Source organism: Agelaius tricolor, unplaced genomic scaffold (genome assembly GCF_023055355.1).
Source record: "Agelaius tricolor isolate 1412-34295 unplaced genomic scaffold, bAgeTri1.0.p SCAF_36, whole genome shotgun sequence".
Taxonomy (NCBI): Eukaryota; Metazoa; Chordata; class Aves; order Passeriformes; family Icteridae; genus Agelaius; species Agelaius tricolor.
In genome coordinates this window covers 3,143,538-3,170,699 of record NW_027269296.1, presented here as the reverse complement: position 1 = coordinate 3,170,699, position 27,162 = coordinate 3,143,538, and the positions used below count along the sequence as shown (strand labels likewise).

Sequence of the window (27,162 nt, the reverse complement as noted above, 5' to 3'; positions counted from 1 at the left end):
TTGGGGCAGTGTTTGAGAGCTGCTGTGGGGCAACATCGACTGCTGGACAAGGGACGGTGCAGGGGAGCAGGTGACAAAACATAACAAAGGGAAATGGAGTGATAAAGTAATATTATGCTGTGATGTCATCCTCATCGACATAAATTAAATAGAGAATAGTGTGTATTATAACGGGGACATTATTATATAGAGAATAGAGATGATATAGATAATTTATATGTTCTATATATTATATAGAGAAATTATATCGAGAATAATTTATATATTATAACCTATAATTATATAGAGAATAGAGAATTATAATATATATTATACAGAGAATAGTGTGTATTATAATGCATAACAAAAGAAAGAAAAAATAACCAAAATTGGATTTATACTTAATGAGGAGATACTATAAAAATATCTTGTCCTAGCTCCCATTTGCAAAAGTATTTTTCAGCTGGAGGGATATCTATTAATTTTTTCTCTTTTCTTTCTTTCTTAAAAAAATAATAATCTTCATACATACAAAGGCTCAGACTGTTACTATTGTTAACCTCTGGAATCAAAACGCTCCAACCTGTTTTGTTTGGTGTTCGGAGGGTTTATTTGGATGCATTTCCCGAAGTGTCCCCGAGCGCTGCCCTTGGTCACATCCCGCCAGCCCCGGAGGTGACCGAGGGGACAGGCGGGGTGGGGCGGGGTGGCCCAAGGTGACGGTGGCGGTGGGAGCCGCGCCTGTGTGGTCTGAGCCATCTGGATGCACTTACAGCAACGCCGCAGCAATTGCGGGGAGATCAAAACTCTTCAGGCCAACCTTGATTCCCGGTGCATTTTTTGCATTTTTGAGGACTCGAGTCTATAACCTGACAGCGGGAGGGGTGCTGCCTGCGCAGCCCTGGAGCTCTCCACGCCAGACTCTGGGAGTGATGCCTGGGGCCAGGCTCTGGGAGCGATGCCTGGGCTGCCCCAGCATCACTTCAAGACCCCTGGGAATGACCCTGGCCAAAGGGTTTTGTGTTCTTTGTCCACACCCAGCGCTCAGAGCAGGCACTGCCTCTGCTGGGGGCTCAAATCCCTGAGCAGGGCCCTGCTGAGCCCCTGCTGCACCCCAGGGCTGCTGCTCACAGGGGCAGGAGGGGCCATTCCAGGTGTCCCCATCCCTGGGGAGATGCCAAGAAGCAAATGACACCCCTGGCTTAGAGAACAACACAGTCCCATCCATCCCCACCTCCCTCCTGGGGCTTCCCATCCCCTCTGGAGCTCAGATGGGGAAACTTGTGCCAGCACCCAACACGAGGCGTGAAAGGTTTGAGATTGTGACAGCTTTGGTTGGCTTAAGCTGTGCTGCTGTCACCTCATTGCTGTGCCTGGGGACGTCCTGGTGACAGCCACGGGGAGTGGCTCGGGCACTGGTGCTGTGCTGGAGTCCACTGTCACCTCTGAAACAGAGCATGCCCTGCACCTGGCATGAAATCCATGGGGAGGGAGGCTCTGTCCCTGCAGCCTGTGTCCCTGCAGCACTGTGACAGCGTGGCCCTGAGAGGTGGCAGCCCTGGTAATTAATCATTAGCTCAGCCCTTATGCCCTTCCAGGACAATGGAGAGGGCACAGGGGTGTCACAGGGGACACAGGGGTCTCATAGGGGGCACAGGGGTGTCAGAGGCAGCATGAGGGTGTCAGAGGAAACACAGGAGTGTCACAGAGGGCACAGGGATGTCAGAAGGGACACAGGGGTCTCACAGGGGGCCCAGGGCAGGCAGGTCCTGCTCCCATGCCAGTCCTGACTGACTGCTTCACTCATTAGCAGGAGTGGGGCCGTTTGGCTTTTCCCTTCTCCTCCTGGAAAGGGGCCACTTACTGTTTTACAACTAAAATAACAAATTATTTCATAGAGGCTGGAGCTGCTGGGAGCTCTTGGGCCATGGTGCTGCACTGGGGCAGGCACAGACCCCAGGCCCCCTCCCTGGTGCTGTCACAAGCCACATCCCAGGGTCCCCAAGATGGGCCCATGTGGAGCTCACAGCTCACCCCAGCATGGACAAAGGGGGCACAAGGGATGGAGAATGAGAAAAAGGAGCAGCAGGGCAGCATGTGGCAAGTCCCCATGGTTGTCTGTCCCTGGTGATGCTCATCCCTCCATGGGGACACCAACCCAGGGGCCCTCAGCCCTGCATTCAGCTCTCCAGGGGGAGCAGGAGGCTCTGTGCTGCAGCAGCCCCAGCCCCCCAGGATGGCACCTGCATCCTGTGGCAGTTCCACATCCCAGCACTTGGCTTCCTCTGGGAAAGGGATGCTGAGCTGTGCCCCAGCTTCCTCTCCCGGGGAAGGCCATGGGAACCAGCCCTGGTGCCCGCTCCCTGCCCTGCCCTGGCACTGCTCACACTCTCCTGGCCCTGCAGATGGATCTGAGGCTGCCTCAGGATGCAGCACCACCAAACAGGGCCCCCAGACCCCCTCCCCAGGGTGACTTGCTGACAGCCCCAACAATAGAGCAGCTGATAAAGCCCTGCAGCCACGCGTGCCCTTCCCTGCCCCAGTGCCCACTGTGGCCCCGGTGCCAGCCGGGTGCTGGGGGCTGGATGGGGGCTGGAGGAGCTGGGCTGGGGGTGTCAGGAGCCTGGAGCCCACCAAGACCTGAGCTGATGCCTCTGCTCTGCCAGCCTGACCTCCTCAGAGAATGACCCCCATAAAATGAAGCAGCAGCTGTTTGGTGGATAATAAAATGTTTTGGGGTTTTGTTCTTTTTCTGTTTTACAACTGGTTTACTGCCTGGACGTTTCAGAAGGGCAGCAAACCTCCTTTGTGTGCTCTGGGCAGCTCCCAGACAGGCTGCAGGACCCTCATGCCATGGGATGGGTCCCCAGTAGCCAGGGGAGCACCCACCCCAGCCACCAGTGCAGGAATGGCACAGGGAGGGGGGACACAGACTGGGAGGGTGACAGCAGCTGGGCGAGCCTGCTCCTGCCAGCTCCTTTCTTGAAGCAGCTCCTTTCAGAGACAGCTGGGTGCTGTGGGGTCAGCCCAGCTCCACACTGGAGCAGCCCCCAGGACCCAGGGACTCCATTCATCCCCCAGCTCTGGAGGCAGATTTACTAGCTCATAGCCAGGGGTGTTTATGGTGGGCTGGAATGTGCGTCCCCAGCACGTGATGAATTTACAACGTGCCAACGAGTGGATTTATTCCAACCCCACTGTCAGTGAATTAATCACAGCAGCCACGGGGAGGCTGGAGGTGCAGGTGGGGAGAGATGCCCAGGGAGGGGGGTGTTGGGGGCACGTGGGGGCATCACAGGGACGGTCCTGCCTCTGGTTGTGTTGAGCTGTGATGAGCTCCGGGGCTGCTGCATCCCCTCCAGCGCTCCTGGGAAGTGCCAGCAGCCTCCAGGGCTGCCCTGGGGAGAGATTTAAACTTCAGCTTCCAATTCCACGTGCCATTTCCAAACAGAGGTCCAGGGGCCGCCAGCTACCACCTGGGCTGGTGCTCTGCAGACAAGGGAGCCCTGGAAACCGTAGGTGAGTGCAGTTTTTCCATGCATATGTATATAGAAGCAGAGTCAGCTGCCAAAGTAAATACAACCCTTCCCTTTCCAAAAATGTCCTCCAGGAATTGTAAAGGATCCTGGAGCAAGAATTCTGTCTCAGATCTTTTTTTTTTTTTTTTTTTTTTTTTGCTTTCTGCTGGGGGAAGTGTGTAAACTTGCTCGGATTCAGCCCCAGCAAAGGCAACGTGAGAGTGTTTTTTTATGGTGTGCACCAAAGGTGCTGGGAGCCGGAGCCACCATGTGTACCCGGGGCAGGGCTCACGCAGGAAAACAATCCCAGTAAAGAGCTTTACAGCCACCGAGGAATGTGGAACCTCCACCAGCCCCGGCCGAGCCTTGCAAAGCTAATTGCTTTGGGATTTGCTCTTTGGGGGGGTTGAGTCTCCATGGTTGCTGCCTCAAAGGGTCCCAGCTGCCCTTGCGGTTCATTAGGATGCTGAGCGGGGAACTGGAGATGCTTTTAGGAGGCTGCAGCGGTTGTGGGGTAAGGGAAGGAGCCCTGCGGTTCCCAGCTGCAGCCCTGCCTTCTCCCGTTACAGCCGGGGACCCTTCCTGTCCCGGCGGGGTCGGCGGTGGCAGCCGGAGGTGGCACTGATGTCCCCAGAGCGGCTGAGCCGGGCGCCGTCCCTATCCCCAGCGGGACAATTCCCTTCAATCGGACCCATCCCGGGCTGATTCCTCGGGAAGACACACAGGGATGTTTTCTGAGGCTGATGCATCCTCGTGTGTCCCCACTGAGGGCCGCAGTGGCTGATGGTGGCGTGGTGCTGCCCCCGCGGCCACCGCAGCCCGTCCAGGCCCCGTCTGCTCGCGTGTTTTCTTAACTGATCTTTTCTTGCTCATTTAAGTGACTTTGGAAAATGGGATTTTGGCTCTTAAATCGTTCAGGGGCTTTTGAAAATTTGACTCTAAATACTTTCCGAAGTGCATTTGTATGAAGTAATTCTCTCCAACCTCCCACAGTGGTAGTCAGATTGCATTTAATCCATCACTGAATGTTCCCGAAGGCTGGGATCTGGCACCATGCTCCACACGGAGCCGTGGCTCACCCTGCTCTGTGCTGACACTGCCACTCCCTGCCTGGTGTCCTCCTGCCCGGGCCACCTCTCACCTGCACGTCACTGCTGGCACAGCAGGGTGATGTCCCCAACCCCTTGTCTGTCCTTGTCACTCCATGGCAGCACCCCGAGTGGGCACAGCAGCACAGCCCAGCTCTGCTCGGCACTGCCAGCCCAGCTCCTGGCCCCCTCCCACCCACCCCCATGGCACATTTTCCCACTGAGCACCAAGGGCTCGTTTTCTGAGCACAATTATCCATCTTTGTGGAAACGTGGAAACGATATTCCAGCGCACGGGGCTGATTCGATTATGTCCGTGACCCACCGAAATTGAGTTAAGGCATTTTTCAGCCCCAGATTGAATTATGTCTCCTCCCCCTCTCTTGTTCCTCCTGTGCAGAGCAGCTGCATGGCTGGGATGGGGATTTTGGGAGGCACCCTGATGTGCAGCAATGCCCAGGGGTGCTGTGGCACCGGAGCTCTCAGTGGTTCAGTGTGGCCCTGGCAGGGCCAGCACAAGGCTGGGGACACCGTGGAGCCCTGGCACAGCAGTGGCTGCAGAGCTGCCAGGAGATACAGGCAGCAGAGCCACTAAATCCCACTCTAAGCCTGGCTTCCCTCTCCTGCTGGGAAGGAGAGCCATCAGCAGTGGCTCAGCACAGTGCTGAGAGGCATCAGTTGTTTAGCTCAAATAAATAAATACATTTTAAGTTGGATGAGTTACTCAGAGTTATGGCACTGGGTGAGTTGTTCTCTTTCCTCGCTCGGCTTGGGATTGCTGCAGCATCAGGCTGTGAGATGTGAGCTCACACCTGGATATCTTTTGGGCTGGAATAGAGTTAATTTCACAGACTTTTCCCCAACAGCTGGTACAGAGCTGGGTTTTACCTTTAGTATAAGAATATTGAGGGTCGGGTGTTGCTTGGTAATGTTTATTCAAGTCCTACGTATTTTTCAGTTCCTTGTTCTCTTCAGTTCCTTGTTCTCTGCCAGTCAGCAGGTGCACCAGCACCCAAACCAGAGCATCAGGGGTCTGCAGTCAGAAGCAGCTGTAACTCCACAAGATCTAAAAGAAAAGAAAGAACCCAGTGAGGGATTAGAAGACCCCAGAGCAAAAATGACCATTGCTGGGCAGCAGGAAGAAGGCTGTGCATGGCCAGGAGCAGCCAGAGTGGCACAGCACAGCCAAGGTGGCATGGCCAGGGTGCAGCCCAGGCTCCATCCTGGGGAGGGGACAGGCCTGGGGAGGAAGGAGCCAGCACCGGAGCGATGACAGGCAGCAGGGGCCGGCACCGAGCGAGGCTGCAGCCCATGGTTTGCTCTGTGGGACAGAGGAATGTCTGTGCTGGCAAATGAGCCTCTGAGCAGAGGAAATGCTTTGCCAGTGAGAGCTCTGGTTAAACAAGGCTGGTTCATTTCTGCGGGAGCTGCCGTGCCAACGGAGGCCCCTGCGTGCTCTGCCCCGTGCCCGGGTGCTGCAGGTGGGACAAGGACGTGGGCAGGAGAGCCAGAACACTGTGGTCGAGGAGCTGAGGTGGTGGCACAGCAGCTGCTGCCAGCAGCCACCCCGCTGGGGCTGCGGTCCCCGAGCAGTCACCGTGTGCTCAGCCGGGCTCAGCCCTGGGGCTGCCCTGAGCTGCTTACCCTGCCGTGGGGACTGCGGTGAAGGATGGACCCCCAGCCCTGCCTGCTCAGGGCACGGAGGGGACCCCAGCCCCATCCAGGGCACAGCACATCAGCATTCCTGGGAGCAGGGTCCGGCCCCACGGCGGCTGCTCTCCGGGGGAAGGCATTGAGGGGGGATTAGCTGTCTGATGCCCCCCTTGCTCAGGCGCTTAATACAGAAAACAAACACCCTTGTGCACCCAGCGGCCTCCATCCCGACGGGCTTTCTCCGTGCCCGTTGCCTGAGCAACCCTAATCTGCCTCCCGGGGCACACCGGGGCCCTGCACCCCCGCACCCCGGAGCTGCGGCAGCGCCGGCGGTGTCCCCGCGGTGTCCCCGCGGTGTCCCGGCTGTGTCCCCGCGGTGTCCCCGCGGTGTCCCGGCGCTGTCCCGGCTGTGCCTGGCACGCGGCTGCCAGCGGGATGCCCACGGCTCCTCCGCCCCAGGCATGGGCAGCGCACGGTGCCCGGGACAGGCAGGTGCCGGCACCCCGTTCTCCTGGGGCTGGGGCACCTCTATCCTGGTGTGTGATTTAGAACTGTGCCAAGACACGAGGCAGCAGCAGCACCCGGCTGCACTGGCACCACATTTCCAAACTGTTGTGCCCAGGGTAAGGGGATTTTCAGGGTGGCAGAGCTGCCCCACCACAGAAGTGGGGATCATGTCCTGCTGAGGCCCTGTGTCCACAAAGGACATGGGGTGGGCATGGGGGCAACGCTGCTCCAGCCCTGGGCTGCCAAGAAGGGGAAAGAAGGTTGGAGCCCACTGCACCCCATCCCAGGGGCAGGCAGCACCCAGTCCTGGGGGCTCTGCACATGGAGGGGGCTCTTTTCCCACCCTGTGGCTGCTCGTGCTGGCATCAGCATCCCCGGGGCACAGGGCATCCCTGCTCGGGGGAAGGCAGGCGGGTCTGGGGGCCGTGCCACGGGCCCCCTGTCCCGGGTGGGGTGGCGAGGAGGGGCCGCTGGGGCGGGGGCAGGGGCCGCGCTCTCGGGGTGCGGTGCGCGCAGTCTCCCTCCTGCCCGAGGAACGAGCAGCACGGCCGGGCTGGGACCGCCGAGGGGAGAGAGGAAAAAAAGAGGGAAAAGAGAGAAATCGCAGCACCCGCTCCGGCGCGGCCCCGCTCCGCACCCCCCGCACCTTTGGTCCCGCTCTGCATCCCCCGCACCCCTGATCCCGCTCCGCATCCCTCTCTCCGCATCCCCCGTCCCGCTCCGCATCCCCCCGCGCCCCCGGCCCCGCTCCGCCCTCCCGCCCGCCCCGCTCCGCCCCGCGGGGTGCCCGGCCCGGCCCGGCCCGGCCCGCCGCTCCCGCCAGCGGCCGCCCGTGCCCGCCGCTCCGCTCCGCTCCGCCGCGCCGACGGGAGCTGAGGTAAGGTCCGCGCCGCTCCGCCGGGATGGGCTCAGGGCCCCGCCGCTCCCGGTCCCGCTCCTGGTCCCGCTCGCCTGCGCATCCCGCGGGTTGCGCCGGGCTCGGGCAGGAGTTGATCCCGTGGGTTTCCCAGTCACGAGTCCCGCTGTTCTGGTGCCTTTTCCCCGAGGAACGCTCCAGCCATCCCTCTTCGGGCAGGTCTGAGCCCGCTTTCCTCTACTTTACCTTTTCTCATCCTTTCTCCCTCCTCTGACCCTTCTCGGTCACGTCCCGTTCCCAGCGAATCCTCCCCAGAGCCTCTGCCGTCTCCCAGTGCCCAGCCCTTTCTTTCTGCTGTTAGGAAATGTTTGTGAGAACAAAAGTGTTTTTGGGGAAAGTGCCGTGGCCTTTGGGACAGCCACTGCTGGCACTCACTGCTCCAGCCCTGCCTGGAGTCTCTTCCCCTCCCGCAGCTCCAACATCTGCACCCGGGTACCAGCACCATTCCCGGGTACTGGCACTGTGGTGCCTTCCACAAAAACCTTGGGAAACACCAGGTGCTTATTTTTTTAAGAGTGTTGCTGTTAATTGGCTCCTGAGCTACCAGGTTCTCCAGCTTTGAACATTCCCAATAAGCCAGGAAAGATCCCCCCTGTACGGTAGCCCCAGGCCAGGCAATAACCTACCGGAGATATTTCTCATCTATGGGCAGCTTTGCTATAAGGAACATGTTTAATAAATCATAAGGCCGGTGAATTCCTGGGATTTTTATTGCTTCTGTAAAAATGCAGTTTTGATCCGTCTGCGAGGGATATTGGGAAACAAAGCGGCTCCTTTCAGAGCCGGATCCTACGAATTTAGGACACAGACCTGGCAGCAGGGCTGGTGGCTGGGAGCCCCCTGGGCAGGGGCAGTGCTGTGGTGGGGCTGTCCTGTCCCTGCTCTTTTAGGAACCAACGTAACCTAGGTGCCTGAAGCCCCATCTTGGCTTTCCTCGCCCCTCTGGGGCTCTGGACACAACCGCGTGTGTGGAGCCGAGGCAGCGATGCCAGGGGAAACATCACAGCTGGAAACGCAGCGCGGCTGCACCAGGCTTCCAGTTACATTTTTCCTCCTTGCCCTGTTGCCCAAAGGGAAAAGAAGCAGCAAAACCCAAAGTGCTAAAAAATGGGAGAGGTTCTTGCAGGAAGACTCGCCTGGATTCCGTCAGCCCAGCTGACCCCATCTCCCAGCAGCGGGGCAGTGGATTGTCCCAGCTCCCAGACTGGGCAGAGGAATGGCAATAAAGCAATTTTCTTTGCCTGTTCCAATCTGAAGACTGGGGTTTAGAAGCAGGAGCAGAGCCAAAACGCAAACAGCACACAGAGATGTGAATCCAGCAGCTGTCAGGCGCTCATTGGGATTTTGGAAACCACGAGTGCTGTGGCCAGGGCAGTTGGTTGTGGGTTGAAATAGGTGGTGGAGGTTCTGCCCCACTGCACTGGGCCAAACTGAGAGGCCAGGCTGCCCTTGTCCAAGGAGGCAGCAGTTTGGTGATCGGGATTTGTCCCGTCTCCTGCCATGCCTTTGTTTTAGGCTGTGCAGAGCCCGGCCACAGAGGGGAGGGAGCATTTCTTTGTACAGGGAAGCATTTAAATTCTTTGCAGTGATTCATATATTCCATTCATATGAAACACAGTCCTGCCGAGTGTGAATGGGGACTGAGGGGGGATTTTTTTAAGGCAATAAGCCCTAGAAGTGTCAAAAGTTATTCACACCTTGGTGAAATCAAGGATATTTCTGTCCGTCGCTCTTGGCAGGGGCTCAGCACAGCTCGCCTTGCGTTGGGTTTTTGGTTTCCCACTTGGATACAGAGCAGGGGGAGCACAGGGGAAGTGCTCCCATTCCTTGTGCCCAGTGCTGGAAGATCTCCTGGTGCCAGAGGGGCCTGGCATGGGCTGTGCCCAGGGGTTGTGGCTCAGATTCCCTGGGGTCACACGCCCAGAAAGCCCCAGGGCTGGTGAGCAGCCACCTCTTGGTGAGCCCATGGCTGGGCTGTCCCTCAAGTGACGGTCACCAAGGCTGTGGCCATAGCTACAGACCAGCTGTCCCCATCGGGGCAGAGCCTGCCCTGCTTGCCCTCAGCACAGGGCACAGGAACAGCCCACAGAGGGGCCTTTTTGAGGGGTGCTGGGATCTTGGTGAGGGGCTCCTGGGGTCAGGCATGACCCTGGAGTCACTGTGCTGCTCTGGGGGGCTGCCAAGTCCCTGCTGAGGTGAGTTAGTGTGGGGGGAATCAAATGGAGTGGCTGGGGGCCAAGATGAGGGGGCATCACCCCGATGCCACAAGGTGCCCCAGGTGTGGGGGCAGCAACTGCGGGGAGCTCCTGCCTCTGCTGGCCGCTCCAGGATGCTTTGAACCACTGTAAATCCTCCTCGAAGGAACTGGGAAGACAGTTTTATGGCTGCTGGGGAGGCAGATTAGCAGGGTGTTGTTTTCAGAGCTGATCCATCATGGGATGCCGGCGCTGCGTGGTGCATCCAAGGCTCGGCTGCCGGCGGGAGGTGCAGCCTCTGCTGGGGAGGTGGAGGTGAAACCGCCCGGTTTTAATGCTCTGTCTGCTCCTGGGTCTGTGATGTGAGGGGCAAAACCTCCTCCACGGGCCCTGGGTGCCATGGCCGGGCTCCTCACACTCTGTTACAACAGAGGATCAAGGGGATTTGGGCAGTGGCACCTGCAAAAGGCATTAACCCGGTGGGGAGGGCGTGGGGCTGGTCCCGTCTGTCCCCACACACCCCTCTGTCATTGTCTCCCATTTCATCTTGTCCACAGCCCAGGAAGGAGCAGAGTTTCCATTCCTCTGCACTGAAGAAAATATCTGTGACAATAAAATCTTATAGTTCAGAAGAGGGAGGCATAAAAAGACACCAAATTGAATTTGTCTTCCCTCAGTTTCTCAATCCCACGTTTTTCCTTCTGTGAGAGGGTGCAGGCCATCGACTCTGTTGGGCATGGGCTAGACTCCGAGCATCCCCAGTCCCCCATGCACTTTGTCACAGCTAATTAGAGAGAGTAATTAACTGACTTAACAAAGATGGGGTGGCATTGACACATGCCCATTCCCTCTTTTGCACACGGGGGTTCCCTGTGCAAAAGACACATTGGAGACATTTGGGGAGCAGGGCAGGGTGCTGCTGGAACCTGGCTGTGTCCTGCAGTAATCCAGTGGGATTGGGACCCTCAGGGTGGCTGTGAGGCAGGGCTGACACCCCACACCACTGTCCCCCCAGCTCTCCCCTCCTGCTCAGGGCTCAGCTGCTTCCCTGCGTTGGCGACTTGGACGCCGGCACAGACATAATAAACCGCTTTTCCTTTTCCCCCTGTCACCGGAGCCGCTCCTGAGTCACATCCCTGGCTGCCTGGCTCTTCCCCAGGGCTGTCTGCTCTGGCTGCATAACCCTGCACATCGGCTGCAGACTTCAAAGCAATGGGATCCATCCCGGCCGGGAAGGGCTGCGGGGATGGCAGCGCTCCGGGAAACATCTGCACGGGGCCGGGGGGGCAGGGCTGGCCTGGCTGGTGGGATGTGATTGTGATGCTCTGCTCCCCGAAAGCCTGGCTCACCCCTGGGCATTGCTTGGCCGCCCCAAAGAGATGCAGGAGCTGGACTCTTCACCAAAGTCACGTCCTGCTCTGTTATCCCCTGTTCTTGCAGGAGCATCCCAGGAGCAGGGACCCCACAGCTCCTGATGGCTGCGGCTCTCCTGCAGTGCTCCCAAGCTTGGCTGGGGGCTGCAGGTGGGAGATGGGTCCCAAAAAGGACCAAAGGTGGCAGTGTGAGGGTGTCTGCTGTCCCCTCAGCCCAGTGCTCCCATGGCCTCTGGCCCCAGTGTCAGCTGAGTTCACAGAGTGAAGCTCCAGCTCACAGGCAGAAACAGCAGCCAAAATCTGCAGAGCAGCCAGGTCTGGGCTCTGTGACCTTCCCTGGGGCCGAGCCCGTCCTGCTGGCCCATCTGGAGATGTTTGTCCTCAGAGGCTCTTCCAGGCTCCTCCATCCAGGACAGGGCTTGGCAGGGAGCAGTCAGGGAGGAGGACAACGACTTCAGTGTCCACCTGCTGTGGATGCAGCGGCCGATGCAATGCCTTGCCCAGCTTGGCTGTTTTGCACCAAAAACCTGAGTCCTTATTTCTTTCAGCACTCCCAGCCCAAGTTCTGCCTTCCCCAGGCAGGATGTGGCCCCAGAAACTGCCCCAAACCAGCAGATTTCTGCAGACCTGCTGCACACTGGAGCAGCCTGGCAATGCTGGACCCCTGGGACCTTGCAGTGCTCCTGTGCCTGCCCCACAGAGCTCTGGCTGTCGCTGAGAGCCTCTTTATTGTTCTGGTGGAGGGTTTTGTTTCACTGCTGCCTTCCAAGTTCCCAGGGATCTAAATTCTAAAGCAGGGTCTTGTTAAGAGCCCTGTCCAGATGGGCGAGATGATATTGCCATATCAGATGAGAACTATCCCTGGCTTTATCCACAGACAATGCAGCAGTGGGAGCAAACAAGGATAGAGCCTTTCTTCCGAGGCACATTAGCCAAATAAGAGCCTTCACTTTGTTTTGTGCCGAAACCTAAGGCCTTGAGGCCAGACCACCTCAGGGAACTGCCCCCATCCCTGCAGCCACGTGAGGATTTGCACTTTTCCCCATTTTCCTGGCAGGGCAGGGCAGCAGGTCCTGCCCATCTCGTTGCTGGGGTGTTCCCTGTGCTGTCAGAGTGGTGTCCATGCCCCCAGGGCTGGGAAGGTCTCAGCAGTGCTGCAGGGATTGGGCAGCACTCAGGCCTCTCCTGTCCTTGGATACCACAGGAGGTGGAAGATGCTTTGGTTGTGCCCCATCATTTGTGGGATGGTTGAACCCTCTCAGAGAAGTCAGGGCATCTGAGGCTGCTCCATGCACTCACTTGTGGTGATGCACAAACCCTGTGGCCAATTCACCTGCTTTCAGATTTCATTACAAGACCCAGAATTCAGCCCAGGTTTGTTTTAAGAAGTTACCGGAGGCTGAGAGAGCCTGGGACTGATTTATGGCTTCCCATCAAAATCATGTGGTTTCACCACGAAACTTGGAAGCTCTGGCTGCATTTTTCCTTTGGAGATTTTGGCTTTGCTCCAGGGCTGGGAGTGTGAATCCAGGGTGTGCATCAGGGCTGGAGCATTCGGGTGCTGTGACTGAAATGGAGGAGATATGGATCACCAAGGAGAATATTTAATGTCAGGACAACACAGCCATGTTCTCAGGGAAGCACTGATAAGGCAGTGGGAGGCTTGGCACAGCACAGAGTGCAGCAGGTCCTTTGCTCTCACTGTAGCTTTCATTTCAACACTCAACACTTATCACCCTCGCATCCTGCTCCGTGTCAGCAGCCAGAGCAGCATCTCCTGAGCTGCTGTGCCCGGGCAGGCTGGGAAGTTCCGCTGCCCTCCCTGATGCCCTGCTCTGGACTCACAGGGTGAGCTGCCAGTGCCCACCGGGGTTAAATATGTGGGCTTTTGCCAGAGAAGCATATTTCCACCCTCAAACATGCATTGTCAATGACTGCAGAAAGGTATTTCTCACTGCTGCCTGTACTGTGAGCCAGCGGACAAGAACAAGACGACTTTTATTGCTATTTCTTCATATTTCCTGATATTGCCAGTCTGGCACTCACAACCCACAGGCAGATCCTGACCTGGGCCTGGGTTTGGATTACAGTGGCGATACCTTTGTCTTTGCTTTGCCTTTAATTTCAGATTCTTTGGGCTCTGTAGGGCTGAGCTGATAACCCTGGAGGGCAGAGCCTACAGCCCCAGGGTGGCCAGCTTGGGTCAAGGGCAGACCCCAAACCAGGCACACAGAATCATTAAGGTTGGAAAAACCCTTCAAGATCATCAAGCCCACCCTTCAACCAAATACCCCATACCCACTAAACCTTGCTGTGAAGCGCCACGTCTGTGTTTTGAACACTTCCAAGGATTCTGACTCCATCACATCCCTGGGGAGCCTGTTCCCCAGTTGCACCCCAGCCAACCCCTGCCCCTCACAGCTGCTCAAAGACCCCAAAGCCCAGTGATTGCCATGGGCCCACAGACCCCTGCGGGTCACATTGTGGGGGTCTCAGCCTCTGGCTCATGGCAGTGCAGGAACAGAGGAAAAGAGCTTTGTGTTACATAAATAACAAGGTCAAACCCTGCGAGCTGCTCCTGCTGCGCGCGTCCTGCCGAGCATCCCCCGGCGCGGGGGCCAGCGGGACAGCGGAGTCGCTGCAGGGCTTGGGTGCCTTTATGGTTTCAATTTAATGGCTTTTTAAAGTCGAGATGAAAGGGAGAGCCGGGCAGGGCCGCAGCAGTTCCCCTGTCTGCATCCGAAGGAAGCTGGTGGGGCTGTGCCGAGCTCCAGTGGCTCCGTGCCCGCTTCCCAATCCTCCAATTGCTCCTTCCCACCGCCGGCACAGACACGTCCACACCTCGAGCAGACTCTGTCCCTGCCAACTCTGTGCTGTGCTGGCAAGTGCCAGCTCATGTGGCAGCGTGAGGTGACCCCTCAAGGCCTGGTGTGGGACACTCAGGTGTCCGGCACTGCCCCGACAGCCTGGCACAGTTGGTGCTGATGGTTTGTTCCATCACACCTCCCATAGCCACTCATTAAAGACCACACGTGATGTGGTCATTGCCAAGCATCAGCTACGGGCCAGGACAAGACCCCAGCGCTCCACGAGCAGCCATAAATTGAGCTGTACGAGGAGTCTGTAATTATTTTATGCCAAGCCTGGTATTTTCCTCCCCCCAGGGAAGCACTGGAGCGAACAAGAGCAGGCCTGTGCCAAACCATGCCCGGGCAGTGCTTTTATGAAATCTTGGGTTCGTCAGAATTAATTTCATTTAAAACATTCTTCTCGTTTTTCATAAAGCACAGCAAATCCGCGGTACTTAGGGCAGGAATGCAGCCAGAGCGCTGCCGGGCAGGCGGGAATTACCCGCGGCAGATGGGCCGTGACGGCGGCGGCAGGGTCGCCCACGGCCCGGCCTCCTGGGGGCATCCAGCTGGGAAGAGATGCTGGAGTGACCGTCTGGAAAGAGCCAGGCATGGAGCTGCAGCAGTGCCATCCCGTCCTGAGCTCCCAGGGGACGTGGGAGTCCAGGTGTTTTGTCCCCAAAGCTCTGTGAAGGTTGTGGTCATTCCCATTCCCATCCCAGTGCTGTCCCTGCATTACAGACCATCTGCTTGAGTCCCCTGGCTGGTCCAGGGGTGGAACCTGGTCCTAAATCTGACCAAACTGCTCAGATTGTCAATAATTCAAGTGATTTTTTGGGGCTGGGGATACCTGACTGTGGCTGGGGGCTGAAGCAGTGTGGGGACAATGGTTGGGAGCTGGTGGTCCTGCCCTGCACGAGAAGGTGTGAAGATCAGAGCTGTGGGAGAAACAAACCTCTGTGCACTACTGCTGGGACATGGCAGGGGCACCTTGCCAAAGGCAGGACCTCTGCAGGGCTGCTGCTGGAGGGCTCTTGGCTTGGGAGGCAGGTTAGTCCCTGGTGTCCAATCCCAACAGGAGAAATAGCTCAAAAATCCCATTATTCTGGAGACCTGACCCACTGGAAGGGGTGTAACTCCCCTCCCTTCAACCTTCCCCCTCTTGCAGCCTCCCAGGACAGGACCCAGGCGAGCATCTCAGCTACTGTGTCCTCTGAGGATGCAAACCCGAGCTTGTGACCTTGGGTGACCCTGGGGCAATGAGAGGAGACACAGGACATCCCTGTGGGAGCTGGAAACCAGGAGCCAGTGGGTCCCTCCAGCTGATCCTGCTGCAGGCTGGGGTCATGCCTGCCATGCTGGGAGCCTTGTTTGCTCCTCCTGCCAGGTCAGTGGGCTCCAGCCTGCCAGGAAGCTGGCAGGGGTGAGTAGGGGGATTAGAGGGTTTGGCAGGTGTCAATCCTCATCTTTTATCCTGCTGCAGGGAACTCATGGCTTTGTCTTCCCTGTTCCTGCAGGAGCCCTGCCCTCTCCCTCCATGAGAGAGAGGGTAACTGGGATGGACGGGGAGATGGAGCAGCACTGGGGTCTGCCCCATGGCCAGAGACCCTCTGAGCTCAGTTTTGGCTGGATGGATTCCAGAGGAGTGGCCAGCAGCTCCAGCACTGCCTGGCACAGCCAGGTGCCCAACTGGTGGCATTTGCCAGCTGCAGGGTCAGGTTGATCCCCAGTTTTTGTGGAGTGTGAGAGCCCAGGGCTGGGTGTGCTGTTTATTTTGGTTAAATTGAGTTTTCTCTGGGAGATTGGGGGGCGCAGGGGGCCTCCAGACAAGGGGCTTTTGTGAGCTGAGCTGCAAGCCGATCCCCTTTTGTGGTTTTGCTTTTTTGGATGATACAATTTGTTATTCCAAGAACTACCCAGCAAATGGACCCCATTAGCTGAGTCCCCAGAGCAGCTGGAGCTGGAGCTGGCGCTTGCTGTGCCTTTGTCTGCATCCACCTTGGGCCCACTGGGAGCACTGGGGCACTGCTTTGCCCCTGGATGGTGCTTGGGGGAGATGAGGGGGCAGAAGCTGCTGTCTCTCCTTGCTGGCTGTGCTGACAGAGCATCTTATGGGATTAGCCTGGGCTGGGACCAGCAGAAGGCACTGGGTTTGTTGAATTCCCCGTCACACTCGTGTTCCTGGCACACACTGACAATAACCCAGTTGTTGCCACACTGCTGGGGGCTGCAGCCAGTGCTGGGGCAGTCCATCCAGGGGCAGCCCTTTTGGCCACTTGCACAGGGCTGGACCTCACCCTGACGCTTGTGAGAATTCACATCCCTCTCTGCCTTTGGCCACGAGCAGCATCCCCTGCACCGGGGGCAGCATTTGGGATCCCCTGCACAGCCAGCACACCGAGGGCAGCAGTGTGGATGCCCTGGCAGCCTGTGCTGCTGGAGCCCGGCTCCGGGGCCGTGCTGCCGGGGCACGGCCACCTCCGGCCGCCGGGGCCGGGCGCTGCAGCATCCGGAGCATCCTTGGCCCTCTCGGCGCTGCCTCCCGCAGGGATGCTGCTGGCTGTGTTTGTCTTGGCTCCGACGGGCTTTTTCCTGCATGTGAGAGGCTGGAGCTGCGCAGGAGCCAGTGGGTTCATAAATAAAAGCGTCGGACACCTCTCTGGGTGGTGCTGAAAGCTCCTGAATTATCCCCACCGCCCTGACACAGAGCATGTGGCTGCTGCGTTCGGGACACACCCGGGGCTCTCCCGGCTTCCCGACCCCGTCCTGGCCGCTCCTGCACAACGATCCCTGTGTCCCCTCCCAGCCCCACGGTGCCCACCCCTCCTGCAGTGCTGGACACCCCGCTCTGGCCAGCTGGGATGTACCCCTGCTCCCACCAACCTCCTAAAAGGACATGTGCCCCAGACCTGGCTGGGCTCTGCTCCCTCGCCGGCCCCATAGCGAGGAGGAGCAGACACAGCCGTGCCTGGAGATGAGTTTGGCTCAGGGGCTGGGTGCGGGAGCATCCCTGGGGCATGCACAGAGGGGGCATTGGCTGCCACCAAGTAGCCCCTAGGCCATCTCTGGTTGTTGAAGAACCAGGAGGAGAGTGAACCTCACCACTTCGTGCTGGCACCGCGGCGCTGGGCTGGTGCGGGCAGCAGGGGCCCGAGGCCGGCCTGGCACGGAATTTCCTTTCCATTGGCTCATCAGGGCCATGGTCCGGCCCTGGCAGAGCCCAGCGGGGGCCGTGGGAAGGGGCAGCCCTGACTTCCCAACAAAAGGAGCCCGGCAGTGGGCAGGAGACAGCGCCGGGAGCCAAGAGCAGGGGCAGGACCCGCGCAGGGCTCCCCGAGCCGCCGCCTCCGCTCGCCGCTCACCGGGGATGGAGCCCCCGGTGCCCCCCTTTGGGGCAAAGGCCGGCACAGATGGGGGTTCCTGGCACCCAGCCCCGACCACAGCCCTCCTCCCACCACGCCCCCGCCATTCCACCCAGGGCCTGACATTTCAGCGTGCCGAGCCTTCGGAAAACAGCATTTTAATGCTCTTGCTGTAAAAGCGGTGGAAAATGTCCGTGGGCTTGTGCAGGGAGGCTCCCGGGAGCTGCCGCGGGCGTGCCGGGCGCTGGCTGAGCCCGGCCAGGGCAGCTGGGCTGGGGGGGATCCTGTGGAGCCCCAGGGCTCTCTGAGACACCCCTGCAGTCACAGCCAGCTCTGCTCATCCCCGGTTTCTGCAGCAGGGCTGAGGCTGGCGCTGCCTGTCCCGTCCCAGGTGGGTTCTGCAGCCACTCGAGGCACGGAGGGGGCTGTCACCTCACCCTCCCCTGGCATCGTCTCCTGCCATCCCTGCCTCCAGAGCTTTTCCTGTGCTCTTCCCACACCAACTCCAGGCTGAAGGGTTCCTTAGGCTTCTTTTCTCTTTTGTTTTTTGGGTTGTTTTTTTTTATGATTGTCCGCTAGAAAAATGGGCTGAATGCAATAATTTAATTTTCTTTCCATATTTAATTGCTCAGAAATGCCAGGGCAGTATGGCACCTGCAGCAGATGCCCAGTGCCTGCCCAAACTGGGGCTGCCACATGCCTGCCACTTCCTAGAAGGCAGCAGCATGCCCCAGGTTGGGTCTGATCCCTGCATCAGGTCTGATACCCAGTTTTGGATCTTTTCCCAGCTCTGGGTCTGCCCCCAGGATCTGGGCCTGCAACTAACATGGGGAGATGATTGGGGTCCTTGGGGTGCAGTAACTGTGCCAGCCCCCTCCTGAGCACCTTGGCAGCCTCCTGGCACCTGTGCCCAAACAAGGGGGTGCCCCCTTGACAAGGCAGGGGGTCCTGGCAGGAGGAGATGCTGTGGGCAGTGGGTCCCGAGCGGGGACTGAGGGAGGTTCCCACATGACACAGCCTGGGGCAGAACTCGCAGGGAGCCGAGTGCTTTTCCTGCTCCAAGCCCAAACAAAAGGTTTTGTAATAAGCATCTCCCTGTCCCCGGGTTCAGGGTCCGGCTTTGTGCCCCGGTGCTTCCGAATGGGAACATTTGAATGGAGCAGATGGGAGCACAGGGGTGCAAAATCAGGGAGTGACCCTGAGGGACTGGACTCCATCCCATTCTCAGTCCCCTGGGACACTGCAGGGACACAGAGACAGCCACTGGTTGTGTGTCCATCCAGGGCCAGCGTCTCTAACAGAAACAAATGAGTCCTACTAAGAAAATATTCCAGATATTCTGCACTGCTTTCCACTGATGCTGGAGCTCCAAGGCCCCAGTTTTGCTTGGCAAAGGGTCAATGGTAACAGCGACGCCCAGGGCAGATGCTCTGGAGCTGTGAAGGTCACTGGCTCCTCTGGGCCTTTCTTAGCCAGCTCCCAGCACTGTCCCAGCTTCTCCTTTCTCCATCCTGCATCCAGAGGTGGTTTTTCCTCTGGGATGATCTGGGACACATGAAATCCATACCACCTCCCTCTGGGCTGCCCTGTCCAGGGCTGGTTGCTCTGCAGGTGCTGTGTGCCCTGGGCAGGGCAGAGCTGTCTGATGGTGTCACATTGGGAGGAGAAGAGCAGAGGGAGATGAACACAATTTTGGGTGTGGGGGTCCAGGTAAGGGGGGTGGTCTGGAACCCTTTGGAGCAAATTCAATGGGATACTTGATTGAACTGGAAATTTGGAGCCTGGGGAGTGTGGCTTTGGGTTGTGGCACGTTGGCACTAAGTGAAAGAGGGTTAATGACAAGGATGGTGAATGTGGGGACACTGAGTGGCACCTCATGGTCCCCAGGACATGTCCCCAGCTGTCCAGGAGTGGTGCTGTCCTGTGGGACTCTGCTGCCCCTGCACAGGCTCCTGTGGCATGGGGGTTTGGTGTAATCCTCAGGAAAGCAGGGCCACTGGAATTCCCTGTGAGACTGTCAATTCCGAGACAAAGGAAATGTGGAAACTTTAAAAAAAAAAAAAAAAAAAAAAAAAGTAGAAATTTCAAATTGAAAAATCAAAGCAGCTGATTCAGCAATGGTGAAACATCTTGTGACAGCGTCAGGCAAATTATTTCCAAACAAAATTCTGGGAAAAAATCAGCTTGATTTTGCACAACCCACAGCTGTCCCAATGGAAAGGCACGTGGGGGTTGTCCATTGGGATGGGGGCATGGAGCCCCATGGTGCTGTGGGACTCCAGGAGCACAGCCTGGCAGAGAGGATACCCCCAAAAATGGGGATTACAGGGCACAGGGGAAATCTGAAATCCAGGCAGGAGCACAAGGCTGTGCCAGACAGGAGCGTGGGATACAGGAGTGTCTTGTCAGAGTTTCCACTGAACACCTCGGGCTGGCTGGGGTCTCGCATCAGCTCACAGAAATTAAATTAAATTAAATAACATAAATACTGCCTGAAACGTGCACTCCATCCCCTTCCCTGGGTGTGGAAATGGGGAAGCAGCTGCACATGGCTGCCGTGCCAGGAGTGCTCCTTTATGGTGCATGGCCTTGGGGGCAGCAGGGGATGGGGATAGGATGGGAATAGGGGTGGGGATGGGATGGGATGGGGATGGGGATGGGGATAGGGATGGGGATGGGGATGGGGATGGGGATGGGTACAGAAATGGTGAAGAGAGGGGCATGGTGAAGGGATGTTGAGGGGATGGGGAAGCCGATGGTGGCGCGGGGCCGCGATTTGCCGAGGGGAAGGCAGGCAGGACCGAGGCACCGCCCCGGCAGGTAACCCCATCCCCCAGCGCCGCCCGCCAGGGAGGGACGCAGCCGAGGCTCCCGCTCCTGAAATTTATTTTAATGTAAACCTAGCTGTAAGGCAGCTTTTTCTCATTTTTAAACTATTTCATATCAATCCTTGGCCTGACATTTGTTTTCTTTGAGTGCGGTGGGGAGCGCGGTCGGCATTGCTGAGGATATCTCCTCTGGAATCTTGGCAGAGGCGGCTCCCTATCTTTGAAGAAACGGCAAATGCAAAACAGAAGGCCGATATTAGAGAAGCATAAACAATATTTTTTTTCCCCCGTTAACCCCAGGAGAGGCGCAGGGGCCGGCTCGGTGACGCGGCGGCGGGGGGACAGGGGGGGACATCGACCATCCTCGGCCACAGGGCACCTGCCTGGGCTGACCCCAGGCTGGGACACCCCAGCATCGCTTCGGGCAGGTCCTGTCACCTGCGGCCACGCCGCTGTCCCCAAGGACCGACCCAGTGGGACAGGGAGCGGTGGCAGCCCCGGAATGGCCACACCGGGAGGGTTTGCAGTGCTTGGGGACGGGCAGGTGCAGCCAGGGGTGCCCCAAGCAGGGTCTTGCCCTGTTGGGGCTCAGTAGCCGAGCTCTGGAGTCTCCCCCAAGGAGATGCAGCTCCGAGGTGAAGCGGGTGCCGCCGGGTGATTTGTCACAGGGGTTTTGTGGAGGATAACCGCGGGGAGGACGTGCGGGAGCGCTGATGGGCGGGCAGGCACAGGCAGCAGGGCTGGCAGCAGCCAGGCTCACCTGGGGGTGGCTAAAATGCTGGAAAAGGAGAGGAAATGGAGATCAAAGGACCCAGCAAAACCAAGGAGACAGTATTCCAAACTCTGACGTTAAAATAAAATTGCTGTTAGGCTAAACACTGCGAGGCAGGTTCCTGTCTGAGCAGCTGGGCAGGGATGGGGGATGTTCCTGGTGTTTCAGACAGGAGGAGATGTTTTCACAGCAATTCACACATCTGCTGTCCTACCTGGGCAGGTGCTGAGGGAGGAGTGGAGAGCTCAGGTGGGAAAACCACAGGGTGGGGACACTGTGGTGGGGATGCTGTGCCAGGGACTGACCGGTAGCACCAGCTGTCCTGGGGCACTGGGAGCTGCTGGCTCCATGCTGTCCCACTGCTCTGGAGCTCGGATTTACCATGGTGCAAGGCCAGCACCTCTTTTCCTTGGGAGAACAGGTGCTGCTGCTGAGGCTCCTCGTTGCATCCAGAGCCACTGAGGGCTCCCCAAGTGCTCTTATGGGCTCCCACTGCATTCCCTGAGCAGGGTCCCCTTCCATGGGATAGGTGGGCAGGGCTGGAACAGCCACAGCGCTGCTGCCCCACATGTCCAAGCCTGCAGCCCCCCAAGGGAGCTGCCCTGAGCACCCTGCCCCAGAAGGCTCATTACAATGAATCCAGTGACCCCAGCACGAGGCTGGAAGTTTAAATGTCTGTGGTTGATGGCCACTTGCCTGCAAATTCCCTGGGATGGGAATTGCTCCCTGCGGGTCCCTCCAGGCTTAGCAGATTTCTTTGCAAAACACCCCTTGCCTTAGGAAATGTTATTTCTGCACAGGAGCAAGGTGGGTCTGACCTGCAGACCTCGGGAAAACTCCAACTGCTTCCCACTGCTCCCACCAGGACCTACCTGTCCCTGGAGCAAGGCTGGCCCAGCCAGCACAGGGTCCTTGGAGAGCGATGCCCAAAGCTCCAGCAGCTCCCTGGGGCTCTCAGCCCCTGTCCTTCAGGTGGTGTCTGGGCAAATGCTCCACATCCCACACCAGGAGCCAGGCACAAGTGTCTGTGCTTGGTCATGGCATGGCCTGGGCTCACAGAGCAGTTTGGACCCTGCACAGCCCCCTGGAAAGGGGTTCCAGCCAGGGGGATGGAACCCTCCAACACCCTCAGCACCCTCATCCCTCCTGCAGCCCAGCTCTGGCACTTGGCTCCTGCTCTGCTCCTCCAGCCCTCAGGGACAGCGTCACAGCTGCCCCTGGGCAGGCCACCATCCCACTGGGAAGAGGAGGAGGAGGAGGAGAGGGGAAGAAGAAAGGAGGAAAAAAATGAATCCCCACAAAAATGTCTTCATAACAGGAAACGTCTCATAAAATACCTGTGGTTTGGCATGTGTGATTCGACTGGTCAAACTATGCACCTGGCAGGGAACCCTGCTATTAATGCTGCAGCTCTGGTATTTCAGTGGAGGGGAGGCTGGCGGGGGGGTGGGACTGGGGATTTGGGGTGCAGAAACTCCTCTGGGGCCAGAGCAAGGGGGGACACGTCCCTTGGGTCTCACCCACCTCTGTGGGTGACTTCCCAGCTGTAATCAGTGAGGGAACTGCAGCACCCCAGTGTGACCGTGCTCACAGGGGCCTGAGGATGAGGGAAGAGACGAGGATCTGACTCCATGTTTCAGAAGGCTGATTTATTATTTTATGATATATATTATATTAAAACTATACTAAAAGAATAGAAGAAAGGATTTCAACAGAAGGCTGGCTAAGAATAGAATAGGAAGGAATGATAACAAAGGCTTGTGGCTCGGACTCTCTGTCTGAGCCAGCTGGGCTGTGATTGGCCATTAATTAGAAACAACCACATGAGACCAATCCCAGCTGCACCTGTTGCATTCCACAGCAGCAGATAACCATTGGTTACATTTTGTTCCTGAGGCCTCTCAGCTTCTCAGGAGGAACAATCCTAAAGCGAAGATTTTTCATAAAAGATGTCTGCGACACCCCAGGGATGCCGTGAGCCAGGCTGAGCCTTGCCCCAGGCAGGACCTGGTGTTGCTGCAGCTCCGAGCCAGGGGCTTCCACCCAGACCCGGGGGTGCCCGCCTGGCTCTCGGGTGCCCGCCCATCCGCAGGGATGCCCTCAGCCCCACGCACACCCTCCAGGGCTGCTGCAGAGGAGTTTTGACAGCTGGAGGTGAGGGATTAAGCCCTGAGCCGTGACCTGCGGCTGCGCTCCCGGCACACACGCCCGGGGTCACTAATCCGCTCGAGCTGAGCCCTGACCCGGCGGCCGCGGGATCAAGCGGTGCCACCGCCCCTGGTGCTGGCATCGCTGCAGGACCCGGGCAGAGTGAGCCATGGGCAGGGGGCACCACGGCCATGCTGTGCTGTGCCATGCCATGCCATGATCTGCTAAGCTGTGCCGTGCCATACCATGCCATACTGTGCCGTACCATGCCGTACCATGCTGTACCATGCTGTACACACCATGCCATGCCATGCCATGCCATGCCATGCCATGCCATGCCATGCCATGCCATGCCATGCCATGCCATGCCTATCCCGCTCCGTCCAGGGCCAGGCTTGGGCACTGTGTGCAGGAGCAGGTCCCTGCAGATGGGGTGGGGTGTTTTTTCTTCATCAAGGAAAATGTTTTCTTGTTCCCTGGGCTGCTGGCGGGCGAGGCTCCGGCTCGGGCTCCGGGTCCGGCAGCGCGTACAGCAGCCTTGGATGGGATCAGGTGTCATGCAGTCAAGGACAGGCTGGTGCCAAGTCTCCCCCACGCTCCGGCGCTGCTCAGCCGAGCTGCTCCCTGATGCCTTTGGCTTTCGCAGCCCAGCCTGCGGAAACAACGTGCTGTTCTCCCTCTTCATAGCTCACTTTTCGTTTTTGACTGGGTTTATTATTATTTTTAAAGCATGTGTAGCGCAAAGCAAATCATCGACCTCCCGCTGGAGCCGGGCCAGCCCCGTGTTGGGCTTGGAAATCCTCCCTGCTTTATTTTTTATTGTAAATGACCGGAGGATGGAGCGGCTCGATGGGACACGGCGGCGGCCAAGCCGTGCTCCAGCCCACCCACACGCGCCGGCTGCTCCCGGTGCTTCCCTTTCCCTGCATCCCCCCAGCCCTGGACGAGGGCAAGGAGCTTCCCACGGCTCCCCCCCAGCCTGGGGACAGCTTCTGCCACAGCTTCCAGAGGTGGTGGCTGTGCCTTGTGATCCCAGAGCACAGAATGGGGACAGTTTGGGCATGAGGAAGAGGATGCAGACAGCAATGGGCATGGGGATGGGATGGAGCCTCACCTGGGCATGCAGTTGAAGTGCATCAAATTCGCCATCCTGCCTCATCCCTGAGCCCCTCTGTGGGGCTGGCGTGGCCCTGGGATGGATGTGGGGCTGGAGCTGGGGGGAGTGCCAGAGAGCACATGCTGTGCCCCAAACTGACCACGCTTTGACTGCCGGCTATAAACAAGTTCCCCGTTGTGCCGACCTTCAGTCACAATGGCAGATCCCCCGTGGATCACATATATTGACTTAAAAAATAATTAGCCTCAAAGGGAGCAGGCGCGGGGCCGGCCAGGCCCTTCATTAATATTTAAGTAACAGGGGCCATAAATCAGCTGCAGCTCAGCCAACAGCCCTGGCCGTGTCCGTGGGGAAGCGGGGCCATGGTGTTCACAGGAACATTGCCCAGTGCACAGGCATGGGAGTGCTGACATGGGCTCTGTGGGGAGAGTGGGACAGTGTGGGGGCCAGCAGCCCCCTTCCACTGGCAATGGCCAGGAGCACTCCAGGAACACGCTGGGAGCTCACCGGGCTGCCCAGCACAAGCCACGAGCAGTTGCGGAGCGACGGAGGCAGCACAGGCTGGTTGTTTTCCTGCAAGAACAAGGTGACATTTCTTGTCTTTTCTCATGGTTTAAGTGTGAGATTTTTTCCCCGTTCCCAGCGCTTTCATGGCGTGCCAAAGGTTTTTAACACGTCTGCTCGCCGCCTGCCAGGGGAGCCGACACTCGCACCGTCAGCGTGGCGGCCGCGGCTCTGAAGTCGTGCCAGGGGTCTCGGTGCTGGGTCGGGGCCCTGCTCCCCCCAGAGCTGAGCAGTGTGGAGGATTGCTGGGCCCCATCCTGCTCCAGCATCCCCAGAGAACAGCAGGGACCCCTCAAGTGCTGCCCCTGTATGAACCCTCCTGGCTCAGCAGCTCCTGCTGGGCTTGGCTTTGCGTCAAGGGATGGTTTTGGTTGTACTGGAGTGTGCTGGGGGGCTGGAGCTGCCTCTGGAGGACAGCAGCCTGGCTGGACAGTGCCCAGTATGGTGGCTGCAGTGCTCAGGCAGAGTGGAGTGAGCCGGGAGCACAGGACCCCCAAAGCATCTCCCCTGCTCCAAGTGGGAAAAAAAATGAATCTCATGGGATTTCTGTTGACCATACAAGAGCAGGTTCTTGACCCCAGACCCCAGGAGGACAGGCAGGGGACCCCCAGGAGGATGGGCAGGTGACCCTTGTCTGTCTGTCTGTCTGTCTGTAGCCACCCCATACACATGATGGATCTGCCACCATTCACGACCTGCCAGGCGAGATGGGAGCATCGTGTGGCTGCTCCGTGTGATTAATTATCAGTTCATAACACAGGAGATTTCAAGCATGAAAGAGCCTCTCCACAAGCACGTTGTGCACACTTTATCCATCATATGAGACTCCAGATGTTTCCATTTTATTGTTATTAAATCACTGCCTGGAGAGCGCGGGTAGCAGGAGGCCTCCTGCCCCAGTGCCGGGCACGGCCTGGGGGGGACAGCTCAGCACCAGAGACCCCTTTTGTTGAGGGACACGTACCTGGGGGCTCAGGCCAGGCTTCCCCTGCTGCTCTGCAGAGACTGGGGCAGTTGGAATGACCTGGCTGAATCAAGAGGGTGACAGAGGACACAGAGCAGGGAACTCAGTTTCATGTCCAATATACAATGAAACTGTGTCAGATTCCCTTGTCCTCCCTCTCCCTTCCCTCTGGCTCCATTTTCCCTGCATCCCACATCTCTCCAAAGGCTGAGGTCTCACAGCAGGAGGATGCAATGCCCAGGAGCAAGAGGCTGAACCACCCCAGGGTGCTGCTCCCATGGCAGCATCCTGAGAAAACGGGAGGAGCAGGGGTGAATCCAGGTGGGAGAGGAGAGAGCTAGGAAGGGAGGGAGGTGAGATGGAGGCACAGGGGTCATACCAGGTAAGGAAAACAAGTAAATAGCTGATTCAGGGGTTTGTTCTCCTCTTTTATTTAACAGAAACTGTATTTTTACAGCTGCAATCCCTTAGAATGGGATTCTTTTCCCCTTAAACAAATCCTTGTAAAATAATGCTTCATAAAAAGAAGCGTTCCTCTCCTCGACCCTGAAGACAGAAAAACAATAATGCCGGCGAGGCCCTGGCCGTGCTGCCAAGGAGGCTGGGGGTGGCTGTCACCCCTGTCCCTGCAGTGCCACCCAACCCACAGCCACAGCTTTGGTGTCTCAGTGGGAATGGCATCGCTCCGGGCCTGTGGTTCTGGTGGGATGGGCAGAGCAGAGTTCCCCTTCCAGCATCTGCCACAGCCACCTGCATCCTCACAGGGTCCATCGTGCTGCTAATGGCAGGGCCATCCCTGTCCCCTCCAGCCCTCAGCTGACTCCCACACCATTTTCCAGGCACAAGAGCAGCTGTCAAGGCTGCCTCGTCCCTGGAGACTCCAAAAACCTGCCAAGCCCTTGTGGCATCAGGAACAATCCCATGCCAGGGCTCCCTGCTCCCTTGACTTAATTTGCTTTAATTTTGTTTTAATTTGGGTTGTTTTTTCTCTAGGCTGCAGCGTTTTTTTTTTTTTTCCACTGCTGCTTCAGCAAAAGCGATTCAGGAAATTCCGATGAAATCCCAGCATGCAGCAGCCCTGCCCCTGCTCCCTGGCAGGACAGGCCAGGAGCTTAATTCTCATTAATAACCACCACAGGTCAATTATTGCGAGAAGGAGGAAAAGCAGCAAAAAGCTCTTTGGAGTCACGTGTTGTTTAAGCTTCCGAAAATAAATGTTCTTTGCAAATCAATATGTTTGCAGCTCCACACGTGGAGCTGACAGGGAGAGTTGCTGGAGGAAGAGAATATTTATAAAGAGGGTTTATTTTAAATAAACAGGCACTTAAG

General features: G+C 57.8%; 1 protein-coding gene across 2 annotated transcripts in view; it reads left to right on the top strand.

Moving 5' to 3' along the window:
- The first annotated feature begins 7,269 nt into the window (after positions 1 to 7,269).
- Positions 7,270 to 27,162, top strand: part of COL8A2 (collagen type VIII alpha 2 chain) — a 30,102-nt gene continuing 10,209 nt past the window's right edge. Inside the window, exon 1 of one of the 2 annotated variants that reach the window (XM_071453118.1) lies at positions 7,270 to 7,622. The gene's annotated coding sequence lies outside the window, so the exon portion shown is untranslated. Of the gene's footprint in view, positions 7,623 to 24,644; positions 24,892 to 27,162 lie in introns of those variants that run through there. The other variant, XM_071453119.1, reaches the window with a different exon arrangement.